General features: G+C 46.0%; 1 pseudogene; it reads right to left on the bottom strand.

The window, feature by feature from the left end:
* LOC148542969 (protein kinase C delta type-like) overlaps positions 1-12,268 on the bottom strand; it is a 47,530-nt pseudogene extending 35,262 nt beyond the window's left edge.
* Between the last annotated feature and the right edge of the window lie 598 nt (positions 12,269-12,866).

The following is a 12,866-nucleotide window of genomic DNA, read 5'->3' as shown; positions in this document are numbered from 1 at the left end:
CTGACAGGCTGAGAGAGAAGGAGAAGACTCCTCATTGGTGGTAGTGGGGTCACATGGGCAATCCAAGATGGCCGCGCCCATGGACCGGAGGACAGCGCTTCCTGGAGGTAGTCAGCGGGGACCAGCGGTGAGCAGGAGCCGGCGTTGGAGCAGCACAGCAGCGGGACCCTCCAGAGGACAACAGCGGAGACTGCCTTGGGAGAAGAGGAAGGAGCGTACAGCGCGGGAGCCGGAAGACAGCACGGGTCAGCGCCCGCACAGGTAAGCGACGGGGTCTGATTCTGGGGTCTCCAGGCCGGCGTGTGACAACGTTATTTTTATACATCGCCTAAAACTTCCTTGTTAGTGAATGGGACATGGGGAGGGACAGTGGAGATGTTTAGAGGTACCCGTCAGGGGTGCCCCCTGTCCCCTCTTCTGTTCAATTTACCTCTTGATCCATTGATGCGCCTCATTCAACAGTCATCGAATATTAGGGGTATTTCAGTAGGCACAAAAGAGTTGAAGATTACTGCGTTTGCAGACGATATCCTATTGTATATCTCTAAACCATCTTCCTCCCTACATCACTTATTAAACCTTCTTCGAGATTTTGGAGCTGTCTCGGGTCTGCAGATCAATTCAGAGAAGTCGATTGCCTTATATCTTCGGCCGGGGTATGTTCGTCCCTCTTGGCATGCAACTACTCCTTTTGTATGGGCAAAAAAGAGCTTTGTATACCTGGGGGTCCAGATTACCAAAAACCCTGCATCCCTCTATCGTACGAATATCACTAAGGCCCTGATGGAGCTCCGCAGGGAGTTGGAGGGGTGGGGTCGTCTCCAGCTCTCTTATCTGGGCAGAGCTAGTCTGTTAAAAATGGTATCTTTTCCTAGAGTAACTTACCTCCTGCAATCCCTCCCCATCCTGCTATCTCTAGAGGATACTAAACAGATAAACAAAGAATTTACAAACTTTATCTGGAATCATGGGCGCCGTAGAATAGGTTTTGTTCGCTTACAGCAGTTAAAATCAAATGGAGGAATAAACTTCCCTAATGTCAGACACATATACTGATTTTGAATTGGAGGGTGGCTTTCTCTCTGATTGTAATCTAGTGTCTTTTCTACACATGCCGGATCACGAGATTCCCCCTAGTTTGAGAGAGAATCCGCTTCTATGGAGCACACGCAAATTGTGGTGTATTTTGAGAAACAAATCAAATCTAAATGCTAGTAACACTAAATTAATTTCTTTTGTGCTCAACCCTGAGTTCCAGGGAGGACAAGCCACTTATCCATTTACTCTATGGGTGACTAGAGGAATTAAATCAATAGGGTGCTTAATGGATGATGATATGTAGCGACCTCTCGCGTTCCAAAGGGCGGTGGAGAAATATGATTTTCTCTCATCTTATCCATTTGCATACTATCAAGCCCAACATTATATTAGTGAAATCATTAAATCTTTCTCAGTACAAGATTGGTCCAATCCTCTGGACCCTTTGCTGGCTATTCCCCCGCCCACAACTAAAGCCATATCCATACATTACAATTCCCTAAGAACAAAGTTTGACTATGAGGGGATCCAAACGGGGTTGCCTAGATGGTTAGACCATTTCCCAAATCTGACAGTGGATAGACTACTAACTGAGTTAGAAAAATCTTGCCACCTTATACCAGCTAGTTCTTATAAAGAATTATTTATGAATATATTTCATAGAACATATATAAGTCCTCACAGAAGTTTCCTGATGGGAGCTTCTTCTTCGCATAGATGTTACAGATGCCAGGAAGAACATGCAGACATATATCACTGCCTCTGGGCATGCCCTTTAGTGAGAGTTTTCTGGTTGAGAGTTAGGCAGTTTGCTACTGATCATCTGGTGAATTTCTTGCCCTTCACTGCGGAATGGGCCATATTGGGTATGCTTCCAAAGGATCAGAGGGTGTCTAGGGGAGGACGGAAGTTACTCCTAGCTATAAGCGCAGCAGCAAGGAAAACTATCCTTCAGATGTGGATTCATCCAGAAGTTCCTTCTTTCTCCCTTTTTTGGGAAAAACTGTTTTACATTTTCAGGATGGAATGGTTGGAGGCATCCTTGGAGAGGGAGACTAGAGTTGGCAAATTCTTTGAAATATGGGAGAGTTATGTAAATACTTTACCAATGAATACTAAAAGGCAACTTCACAAATGTTTCTCTCCTACATCATGGTTTGACTTGCGAATGGTGGATAATGACCCACCGATATTGATGTATTATGGGGAGCTTCTATCCGCATGGTAGGGGAAAACTTTGGAGATCTTAATTACAACTTTGAAGTCACTTATTTAAACTGTTGTGTCATATAACATACCGTTGATTATGTGACTGACATTAATATAATGTTATTTATTGTATGCTGAATTGTTACGTATCATTATGTACATTTGCATATTATTTCTTGTTCACATGCTAAAGAGTCATAATAATAATAATAATAATAATAATAAAAAAAAAAAAAAATACTGTCTAAAAACATCAGAGATAAGTATTTTTCTGTGAACACTTCCCTTGTCACACAAAAGATAGCACCGCTAATTCACACCTACCGTATTTTGTATGATTTTCTGCTAGACCTAGAGGGAGGTCATTCAGGTGAGGATAGGCTGAAATCTTTTGGCAGCACCATTTTTCTTTTAGCTTTTTTCACATAATTAATATTATATGGGTGTGGGGTGTGTGGCATTGGTCCCCCTGTACCCAAGGGCCTGTGTGCACTGCACACCCTATACCATACTTGCCAACTCTCCCTCATTGTCAAGGAGACTCCCTGAAATAGTAGTAATCTCCCTTTCCCCCTGAAAAGTCTACCAATCTCCCTGATTGCACCTTACCCCCATTATATAGCTGTTATATTAAAAAACATTCAAATGTGATCATTAGTATCATTTCCCTGCATTGGTTATAAGGCACAATGATCCCTATGGCTACATGAATTTTCTGAAAAGCATTAGTGTGTTTTCGTCAATAAGTAGATCTTACCGACTGCTTTTATGCTCGTTTACATTTGGATATAAGTCAATTTTATGGTACGCTGCTCAGATGTAACAGTACACGTCCACTTTACCGCTGCGCTCATAGGTGTTGCTTTCACAATCTCCCTGAAATACTTTGTCAAAATAGGCAAGTATGACCTACACCCATTATATATACACCAATGACTGCATTCTTTTTCTCCATAGTACTAGATTACATAATGTAAATGTGCCCATTGGTCTGGGCAGTGACTTGCCAGGTGCTGCCGCTTCCTTGTCCCGGAACTGTCTCTGTAGTGCAGCTACTTATACAGAGCTGACAATAGGCATGTGGAGAATGTAACAGTGTCACTTCAGCGGCCTACCTACTACCCCTTCATCAACTAAATTGCATTTTCCTAAAATACTGTTTGGTTGAACCTTTATCCTATAGGTATATCATCAGGTATGTCAGTACGGGGGCCCAAAAATACAACTATATCACTCCTCACAAACACCATTTTCACTATTCTCATTGATAAAAATAGGCTGCTCACACAGACACAAAAGGGATTTGGAAGCAAACTTTTATAAATGACTATTAAAGTCAAGGTGGCAGGTTTGTTATATGTACATATAGCTGTGTGTATATATAGTTAGACATAATGGTTACATAAAGACAAACCAGAGAGAAAACACAAATCTTACCTTCCCAAAGCTGCCCTGGCCGAGCTCTTTGTGGAAAATGAACCTCCTGATGGATAATGGGGTTCTGTTGCCAGGGCAGGATGAGGAGACTCCGCTTCCTCCTAATGGGGTAACATAACAATAGGTTATTATTTTTTTCTTTATATAAATGAAGAGTCAGATAGTTAATATTATACAAATCAGTAACCAGCTGTGGCATAGGGGCCCTATGGGATCTTGTATTTTAGGCCCCATTATAAAGAATATTTAAGACTAAAGCTGGGTCCACACTAGGTCGATGGGTCCGCCGACCCATCTGACAATTGGTAAATGTATACACACTTACCAATTCATCTGCCTGATGTGCCGGGCTTGACAGCTCAAATGGGTAGGCATTTAAATTGCCCACCCAGTTGAGCTGTCAATCACCGTCGTGTCCCACAGCATATGTATGGGCGATTGGTGGGTCACCCGTACACATCAGCAGATGGCCCATATATCTTTTAGATGTATCGACCATCTGCTGTGCTGCAAAGCTGATCAGATATGTATGTGAACTACGTAGTTCACAGACATATCCGCTGTACTCACCCGGCAATGCACTATAGATAAATTGCTCATTCAATGGAACCGGTAATGTATCTATCAGTGCGTACTCAGCTTTAGGGGGAGATGTATCAAACCTTGGAGAGAGATAAAGTGAAGAGATATAGCGAAGAGATAAAGGGGTCTATGTACTAAGCCTTGGAGAGGGATAAAGTGGATGGAGAGAAAGTACTAACCAATCAGCTCATAACTGCCATTTTTCAACACAGCCTGTAAAGTGACAGTTAGGAGCTGGTTGGTTGGTACTTTCTCTCCATCCACTTTATCTCTCTCCAAGGCTTGATTTGTTTCTACGTATATCATTTACACACACACATATATATTCATATATACATAATATATACATAAGTTAAAGGTATTAGTAGTTGTTTATATTTTAGGTTTAGTGGTGCTATAATATTAATGCTAAAAACAAAATTCCCCATTTCACAGTAACTTACAGAAACATATCAATTGTCATTGTGATGTGTAACGTGCTCAATGGCCAAACTCCCAGAGACAATGGAGTCAGTTGCTGCCAAAGGGGGCACCTCCTCCATTGTCACCCGAGTCCCAGCCTTTCCATGTCCTACCGGCAGCTACTTCCAACTTCCAAAATGGAGGTGCCGCGGCTGAGCGCCGATCAGCATCAGCGGTGCTCCTCCTCCACATCTGGACTCTGTGGTCTCAGGTCACGGACGTCACGTAGAATGTGACCACCCCCAACCCTGTGCCTGCCCGGCTGAGGAGCCGAGTGCCGAGACTGTCTCAGTTCTCTCAGATACTGCAAGTCACCGGTGGCTTTCACTGACTGTCACTGCGGGGAGCATGGCCCGGGACTCGGGAGAGGTAAGCAGTGGCTCCGTTATATGCATTGGCAAACAGGATTTCTAAAGGGGGGGTTTCCAAATGCTTGACTTTAGAGTGAGTGTGGCCAGTCTTTGAAGAGGGCATAATTACAACTTATCCAGCTTTAATATGCATCATACAAAGTGTATTGTGTGTCATAATTCCAGCATATACAGGACCAGAGATCATATTAAGCAATTAAATGCGGCAGAGCCGGCCCTAGCCAATTTGGTGCCCTAGGCAAAATTTTGACTGGTGCCCCCTAGCAGATAATCCCACCACCAATCTTATGGCCGGTACACACTAGAAGATGACTAGTGTGTACTGACCTCGTTAGCGACGGGACCCGGTGGGGTGCCGGCATCGGTAAGTGCCGGCATTGGCAAGTGCATACACACTTGCAGATGCTGGCAGCAACAAAGTGACGGCGGCATAGCACTCGCTTACGATGTTGCCCGTCACACCTACATGTAGGTACTGTACGAGGAGCGATGTTGCTGACAACGAGCGGGGTATTGAGTATATTGCATCATCAATATTCACAGAAGTGGGATGCACAGCTGCTAGAACACACACATACATATCTATAAAAATATACACATACAGTATATGTCCTCATTCTGGTATTTTATGGGTCTTTTATGTTCAAACATCTCCTCTGTCCTGATGACGGGGCCCTCTGTGGCCCGGAAACGTTGACGCAGTTTTACGAGGATTATAATGTATAATTACTTATAAAGCAACACTTGTTATCTTACAAAGTCCTGGTGCCGTGCTTCTTGCTGGACGTGAGTTACAGTGGGACATTGGTATATATATATATATATATATATATATATACACAAAATAATTGTGTAAGGCTGTCATGTCTCCTCCATGTGCAACCCCCAATGCTACCAACAGTGAGAGAGTCAGGACAGCCTTGGAGATAAAGACTGGCCGCCAGGGTATGTATAGGAGTGGTGGGGTGAGAGGGGGTGTTGAGATGGAGCCATGATGGGGTGGGGTTCTGGATGTTGCTGCGATGGGGGTGGGATGGAGAAGGAGGACAACAGAGAGGGGGCGGGATCAGCCAGAGAAAAGGTAGAGCAGAGCGGGAAAGGGGGGGTTAGAGACTGAGGTGACAGACAGTTAAACTATATACAGTATATATATATATATATATATATAGTGTGTGTGTCTATATATATATATACATACACACACACACACATATATATATATAGATATATAAACATACATGCATATATATATATATATATATATATATATATATACATATATATACATACATATATATATATACACACACATGTATAAATATATATATATTTGTGTACATATATATACATATATACATTTATATATATATATATATATATATATATTACGACCAGACACACTTCAAAAAATATAATTTGTGTGGGGGACTGCATACCTTACAGATCAGTAGCAGCAGCCAGCAGGAGGCGACACCCCGATCAGCAGCACTGTAGGAAGACTCAGGAAACAGGATCAGTCACCCGGGCAGCCCTCACGGAGATGAGGTTAAACTTTCCTGAGGCTCAATGATGAACTTGTGGGTGCATCACCTAGGTGACATCACATGGAGGTGAAGCGGCAGCCTTCCACTGCACTGCACTGCTATGTGCGGTCGGGTGAGAGGGGGCGCCGCCGGGGGTTTTAGTGGGCGGGGACTCGGACGCCCGCCGGCGGAGGCAGCGGAATCATGCTGTGAATCAGGAAACAAAATATTCCTGACTACAGCAGCACAGGCAGCTTCACAGAGAGGGGGAGGGTCAGAGCCCTGGAATGCCCCTAGGCATAACAGTCGCCCCTAGGCATTTGTTTAGAATGCCTATGCCTAGGGCCGGCTCTGAAATGCGGTATCCTGCCTGAGATGAATTTTGTTTATTTTAGATGTGGGCACCATTCCAGAGTATTTCAGCAAGTCCAGGAGCCTGGAGGAGCAGCAGAAGAACCTAGCACTGCCCTGGACATGTATGTAAATGACCATCGCAACCATCGGGCTTGCGATGAGACCCTGCGGTAGGGTCTCGCTGCCACAAGCCCAGGAGTGCCTTTGGCTCTATCAGAGCCAAAAGCACTCCCACTGACATCACTAGTGATGTCAGTGGGGCCGGACCCAGGCGGTAGGCGTTCCCATGAGAACGCCTCCGTCTGGGCAGCCACGCCCCCGGCACGCCCACCAAAGGGGGCATGCTGTCAATCACCATCGGCAGCACGCCCCCTTTGGTGCGAGACCCTTAACGATGGCTTGGCCGTTGTTATTCGGGTCTCGCGCATGCGCACGACGGAGCTTGCGAGCGCTCAGCGCTCACGAGCGGGTCTGAATCAGGCCCAGAGTTCGGTCAGTGCTACACAGTGACTGGCAAACACACAGCCGCTGGCGCCAGCAGCTGTGTGTTTGTTTTGAGTGGCAGCCAATGAGAGTCTGTTAGACTCTCACTGACTGCCGCTGCGCCCACTGCAGTAGCCACTCCATCTTCCGGCTCCTGCAGTGGGTAATGGGAGAGACGTCATAACTACTGGGGGCAATGCATAGGGGGGACCACTTGTGGGGGGCACTAATTAAAGGGGCACTACATAGGGGGACCACTACTGGGGGCACTATATATGGGGACCACTACTGGGGGCACTGCATAGGGGGTGTGGCTGCTACTGGGGGCACTGCATGGGGGGGTGGCTGCTACTGGGGCATTGTATAAGGGGGGGGTGTTACTAGGGCACTGTATAGGGGGCGCTACTAAGAACAATGCATAGTGGGGACTACTACTGGGGGCATTGCCTAGGGGGACTACTACTGGGGGCACTGCAGAGGGGGGACTACTACTGGCGGCACTGCAGAGGGGGGACTACTACTGGTGGCACTGCAGTGGGGGGACTACTACTGGGGGCACTGCATAGGGGGGCCACGACTGGGGGCACTGCATAAGGGGGGCCACTACTTGGGGCACTGCATAGGGGGGACCAAGGCATATTTTTGCATCTGGGCCCACCACTCTCTAGTTCGCCCACTGTCGGCGGTGGCTTTGCTTGCCCAGGGTTTTTTGGCTGCGGAGGGGTGGTCTTTCTGGGGGTTGGTTGCCTGGAGAGGGGGGTTAGCTGCTCAATAATGTGGCTGTGGGAGGGTGGTTTACCTGGGGTACCCTGTTAGTGGTGTGGCCATGGGGGTTGGTTGCCTGGGGCGTGGGTGCTCAGTAACGCTGCCCTGGGGGAGGGGGGGGTCTGGCTCCTACACTTTCATCCTGGCTCCTAGGTTTTAGAAAAATTTGTCAAGCCCTGATTTATGATACTGAGAAGAACATGCAGTGCTAGTAAAATTCCATTATATTACTATTTCTATTGTGGTAATTGTGTGGGCTGGAGAGGGGGGTTTCCAGGCAGACGGAAACCCCCCCTGCATTTGCCTATGACATGCCAGGCTCTGTGGATACTTCAGCTCTAAAGCAGGGTGGCTGCATGCTGCAGGCTCCATCATAACTGATTCCAATTAGCAGAATCAGTGGTGACGTCAGTGGGGAGAGGAGCTCAGCCCAGGCTGCTGCAGGAGACACACCCAGTGACTGAGGGACCAGGTCAGAGGATGTCTGTGTACTGTCTGCCTGTAGAGATGGCTAGTAAGTGAGTGTCTCACACACTGACTTGAATCATTCAGATGAGTGAATGATTTGGGTCACTCAGTGTTTGGTGAGTCGAGACACCACCCACCTCCCTAGCCTCTCTGTCAGTGGGAGCTAGAGTGAATGGCAGCTCCGCCCCCTACACTGCTGATCCAACCTGATTATACTTCTCCACTGAGTCAGATCAGCAGTATAGGGGGCGGAGCTGTCAGTGACTCGCTGAGTCGCGCAGCTACTGCCAGGGCTCGGGGAGTGCACTGATCAGGAGAGTCAGTGAGGACCCTGAGCTGTAGTGCTGGGCTGCAGGGGGCGGAGCTATCAGCGACTCAACTGTCACGAGACACTGACTCGAGACACTTCACTGAGTTGAGCCATGTGGCTCAAATCAGCGTAGTGAATAATTCTGCCCATCCCTATCTGCCTGACATGGTTGCTGGTAGCTACAGGTGGCAGATGGGCTAATGAGGACCGGGGCAATGCACTACTGGGAAATAAATCCCATGAGACTCTGCAGGTGGGTGAAAGGAGCATGTGCTAAGCTCTGATTGGAGGAGTTCATCACATGCTCCTCTGACCCGTGGTGATCATCAGCAGTGCAGCCTCATGGGAGTTATTCATTCTTTGTGGGGCTGTGTCTGCTGCTCTTCCAGGTGACTGAGGCTGTGGTTTTCCTGGCTGACTACAGTGAGTACTGATCCAACTGTAACCCATCATTGGCCCCGGACTCCCCTGTATAAATATAATGCCTTCAGGGTCCCCTATACCCCTCAGTGTCTCTTTTATCGCTCTATGCCCACTATATCAGTATCCTATATACCTCTATTTATCCCCTATACTTATCTCAGTGTACCCTATGCCTCTGTATTCTCTATACCTGTATTTCCCCTATACATATTTTAGTGTCCCTATACCTCTCTGTGTCCTCTATATTTGTGTCTCCCCTATACATATCTCAGTGTACTGTGTGCAGTTGTATCCTCTATACCTGTGTGTCCCCTATACTTCTCTCAGTGTTCTGTATACCTGTATCCCTTATGCCTCTCTATATCCCTTATACCTCTGTGTTCCCTATACATATATCAGTGTCCCCTATACCTCTGTGTCCTTTATACCTCTGTGTCCCCTATACATATCTCAGTGTTCCCTATGCCTGTGTCCATTATACCTCTTTCAGTGTCCCCTATACCTTTCTGTGTCCTTTATATTTATTTCATTGTCCCCTATACTTCTCTGTGTCCCCTATACCTTTTTCAGTATCCCCTATACCTTTATGTGTCCCCTATATTTTTTCAATGTCCCCTATGCCTCTTTCTGTGTCCTCTATGTTCCCTATCACTCTTTCAATGTCAAGGTTTTTTTTGTCTCTTAAATTTTCTATCACCCACCTCTCTATCTCTTGTGTCCCATATACGTCATTCTGTGCCTTCTGTATCTATCACTGTCCTCTATACCTCTCTCAGTGTCCCTTATATATGTCACTATCACCTACACCTCTCTCAGGGGCCTATTCATTATGTTAAATATTGACGCTAATGTCTGCAATTCAACATTGCACCATGGTGCGGAGGCAGCTGGTCCGAAAATCAGCTATCCCCTTTAGTAGAGGTGATACTTAGCACTGCCGAGTCTGATTTGGCAGTGCTGCTGTGCATGTGTGAACTTGGGTTTACGCATGCGCAACTTCCGGTGGTAGGAGCCGAGCAGTGGCGGTGGGATGCGAATGGATCCCTCTTCACGTCTTGGAATCCTTCCCATAGTGAAGCAGCTGCAGTGTGGGAACAAACACCATCTGAAGACGGTAAATGCTCCCGCAGTCAAGCTCTGAAAATGTATTTTCGGAGCTTGATGCATTTAGATCCCCATATTAGTATATGGGTACACTGGGACAGATTGGTAGTGAAAGGTAATCATCTCCTGCATTACCCTATAATGAATAGCACTGACAAGTTATATAAAAGTTGGTGAGAATAATCATTTTCATCTGCTTTGTATAAATGAAGTGATGATGAATAGAGCCATCAGTGTCCCCTATAGCATTCTAAATGTAAAGTTCAAACATTTTGACTTTTAAATTATGAAATTTGTACAGATTGCAATAGCACCTTTGGGCGTACACTCAGGGTTACACATGCGCCTTATGGGTTTTCTGAAATTTTCATGCACGCACAGTATCAAATAATCGCTCAACTATGTCATCTGCATCGTGTGTGACTCAGAATCAGGCCTTTACTGCTTATTATTTGTCCATTGTTTCATTATATAGTATTCTATGACACTACTGGCTGGCCACTCCTCTCTGGTGGTTAGCCACACCCCTTTCAGAGAGTTGCAAATTCCTTAGTGGGCCCCTATGACTGCATTCTCCTGGTGGCCCTTCATGCCCCAATCTGACACTGCCCTTCACCGACAACTCTCCATCACACTCCCTGGCAGCAGCCATAGTCACATATTCAGGGGGGGGGCACTGAATGATAACTTGCATCCGGGCGTCTGGGATGAACTTACGCCACTGAACGTGCTTCCAATTAATAAACATTATCAGGACGTTAATTTACATATAATACAGCCCACACTCCCTTACTCCATGTTGTTCACTGATATTCTGCTGTTAACGTCTGTCACCCAATATATTATTACTGGTATTGCTGGGTTTTATCATGCAAAGTAAAAAAGAAAATGTCAATTTCATCTCCCTGAGTGATATAAGTTACTGTATATAACACTATAGTATAAATAACCATTTTAGGACTTCAGCTCTGTGGTAAAATGATGACGAGGAGCTATCAGTGATAAGGTACACGAGAACCGGCCTATTAGTAAAGGGACATCATACCTACAAATTAACATTAAAATGGGTTATGTTCATTTTAAGATACAAATATAACCATCCAAAAATGTAGAATTAGAACTGGATTTAGTTTAATAAGTTAAATGTCTCTGTTAGAGCTTACAGGCCTCTAAGGCCCGTTTGATAAGGACATTGAATCACATTAAATCAATGTGCTTCAATCCCTCATCCAAGTGATGGCGGCCTCAATACATCCCTCTATGTGAGTACAATGTGGCCCAGGGAAATATTAAGTAAAATATGACAGATAAGCAGCTACAGTGTGATCTATAACTAGTAGCAGTAGGAAAGCAGGTTCTAATTATGGAGGAACCTTTTTCTTTTAAAACCACATATCCCTCAGTACCTGGTGTGTCCAATGCATGGGGGGAATCGCCATCCTTCCTGACCTTCTTCTTCTCTTGGACCTCGGCCACATCCTGGTGTAATCTCTTCCTCTTCCCATGCGCATCCTCCTCATGATGTTTCTCCTTCTTCTTCTTCTTCCGCTGTCCTGTCTCTCCATTCCTCTGATGCTTCCTCTTCTTCTTGCCAGACACGGCCTGATGGGAACTTGTCTTCTCCCTTTTGTGCTGGTGACCCTCTGGGGTGACATTGCTCCTGTCCTCTCCTCCACCAGGTGTAACCTCTTCATACTCGCCAAGCTCATTGATGGTAACAATATTTAACTCTGTGACATCTTCTGCAATGGGATACAGGAGCTGGCTGGATGCCACAGGATCTCTCCTCCTCTTCTCACCTCTCATCGCCTCCTTCTCCTCCTCTGGTTGGTCTCCTCGATCTCTGTGATTGGGCTCCATCTTCTGGCTGCTCAGCTCCAGTCACTCACCACCAACTGTCACTGATGGAACCCTGTGATGTCAGTGGCCGTGAGACCAGCCACCTGCTTCCTGTACTGGCTGTTATTGTGTTTCTATGGCATTTAGGGCAGGATGTATCAAGCACCACATTTTGATTATGATACATCCCGCACACTTACCGAATGCATAGTGGCATTTATTATCGCCATATGCATGTAGATTTGTGACACTTGTGCACATCCTGAGGGTTCCTCTGAAGAGTAATCTGAGCACAGGTAGGAGAACTGGCAGAGGGCACTGCCACATTTTCTGCACAGATGAGGGAGGCAAACTTTATGCAGCAATGTAGTGTAAGTACACACAGGGCTGGTGCGAGGGTGTCTGGTGCCCACCTCAAAAATCTAAATTTGTGCTGTCCTCTTTTTCAATTTAAAAACATAATGATCGCATCACTCCCGACTCCATCCCTACATGAAA

The sequence above is a fragment of the Taudactylus pleione genome, unplaced genomic scaffold, assembly GCF_031769625.1.
Source record: "Taudactylus pleione unplaced genomic scaffold, aTauple2 ptg000007l, whole genome shotgun sequence".
In the NCBI taxonomy this organism is placed as follows: Eukaryota; Metazoa; Chordata; class Amphibia; order Anura; family Myobatrachidae; genus Taudactylus; species Taudactylus pleione.
The sequence above is the reverse complement of the archived record's forward strand: the minus strand, read 5'-3'. Positions and strand labels throughout refer to the sequence as shown.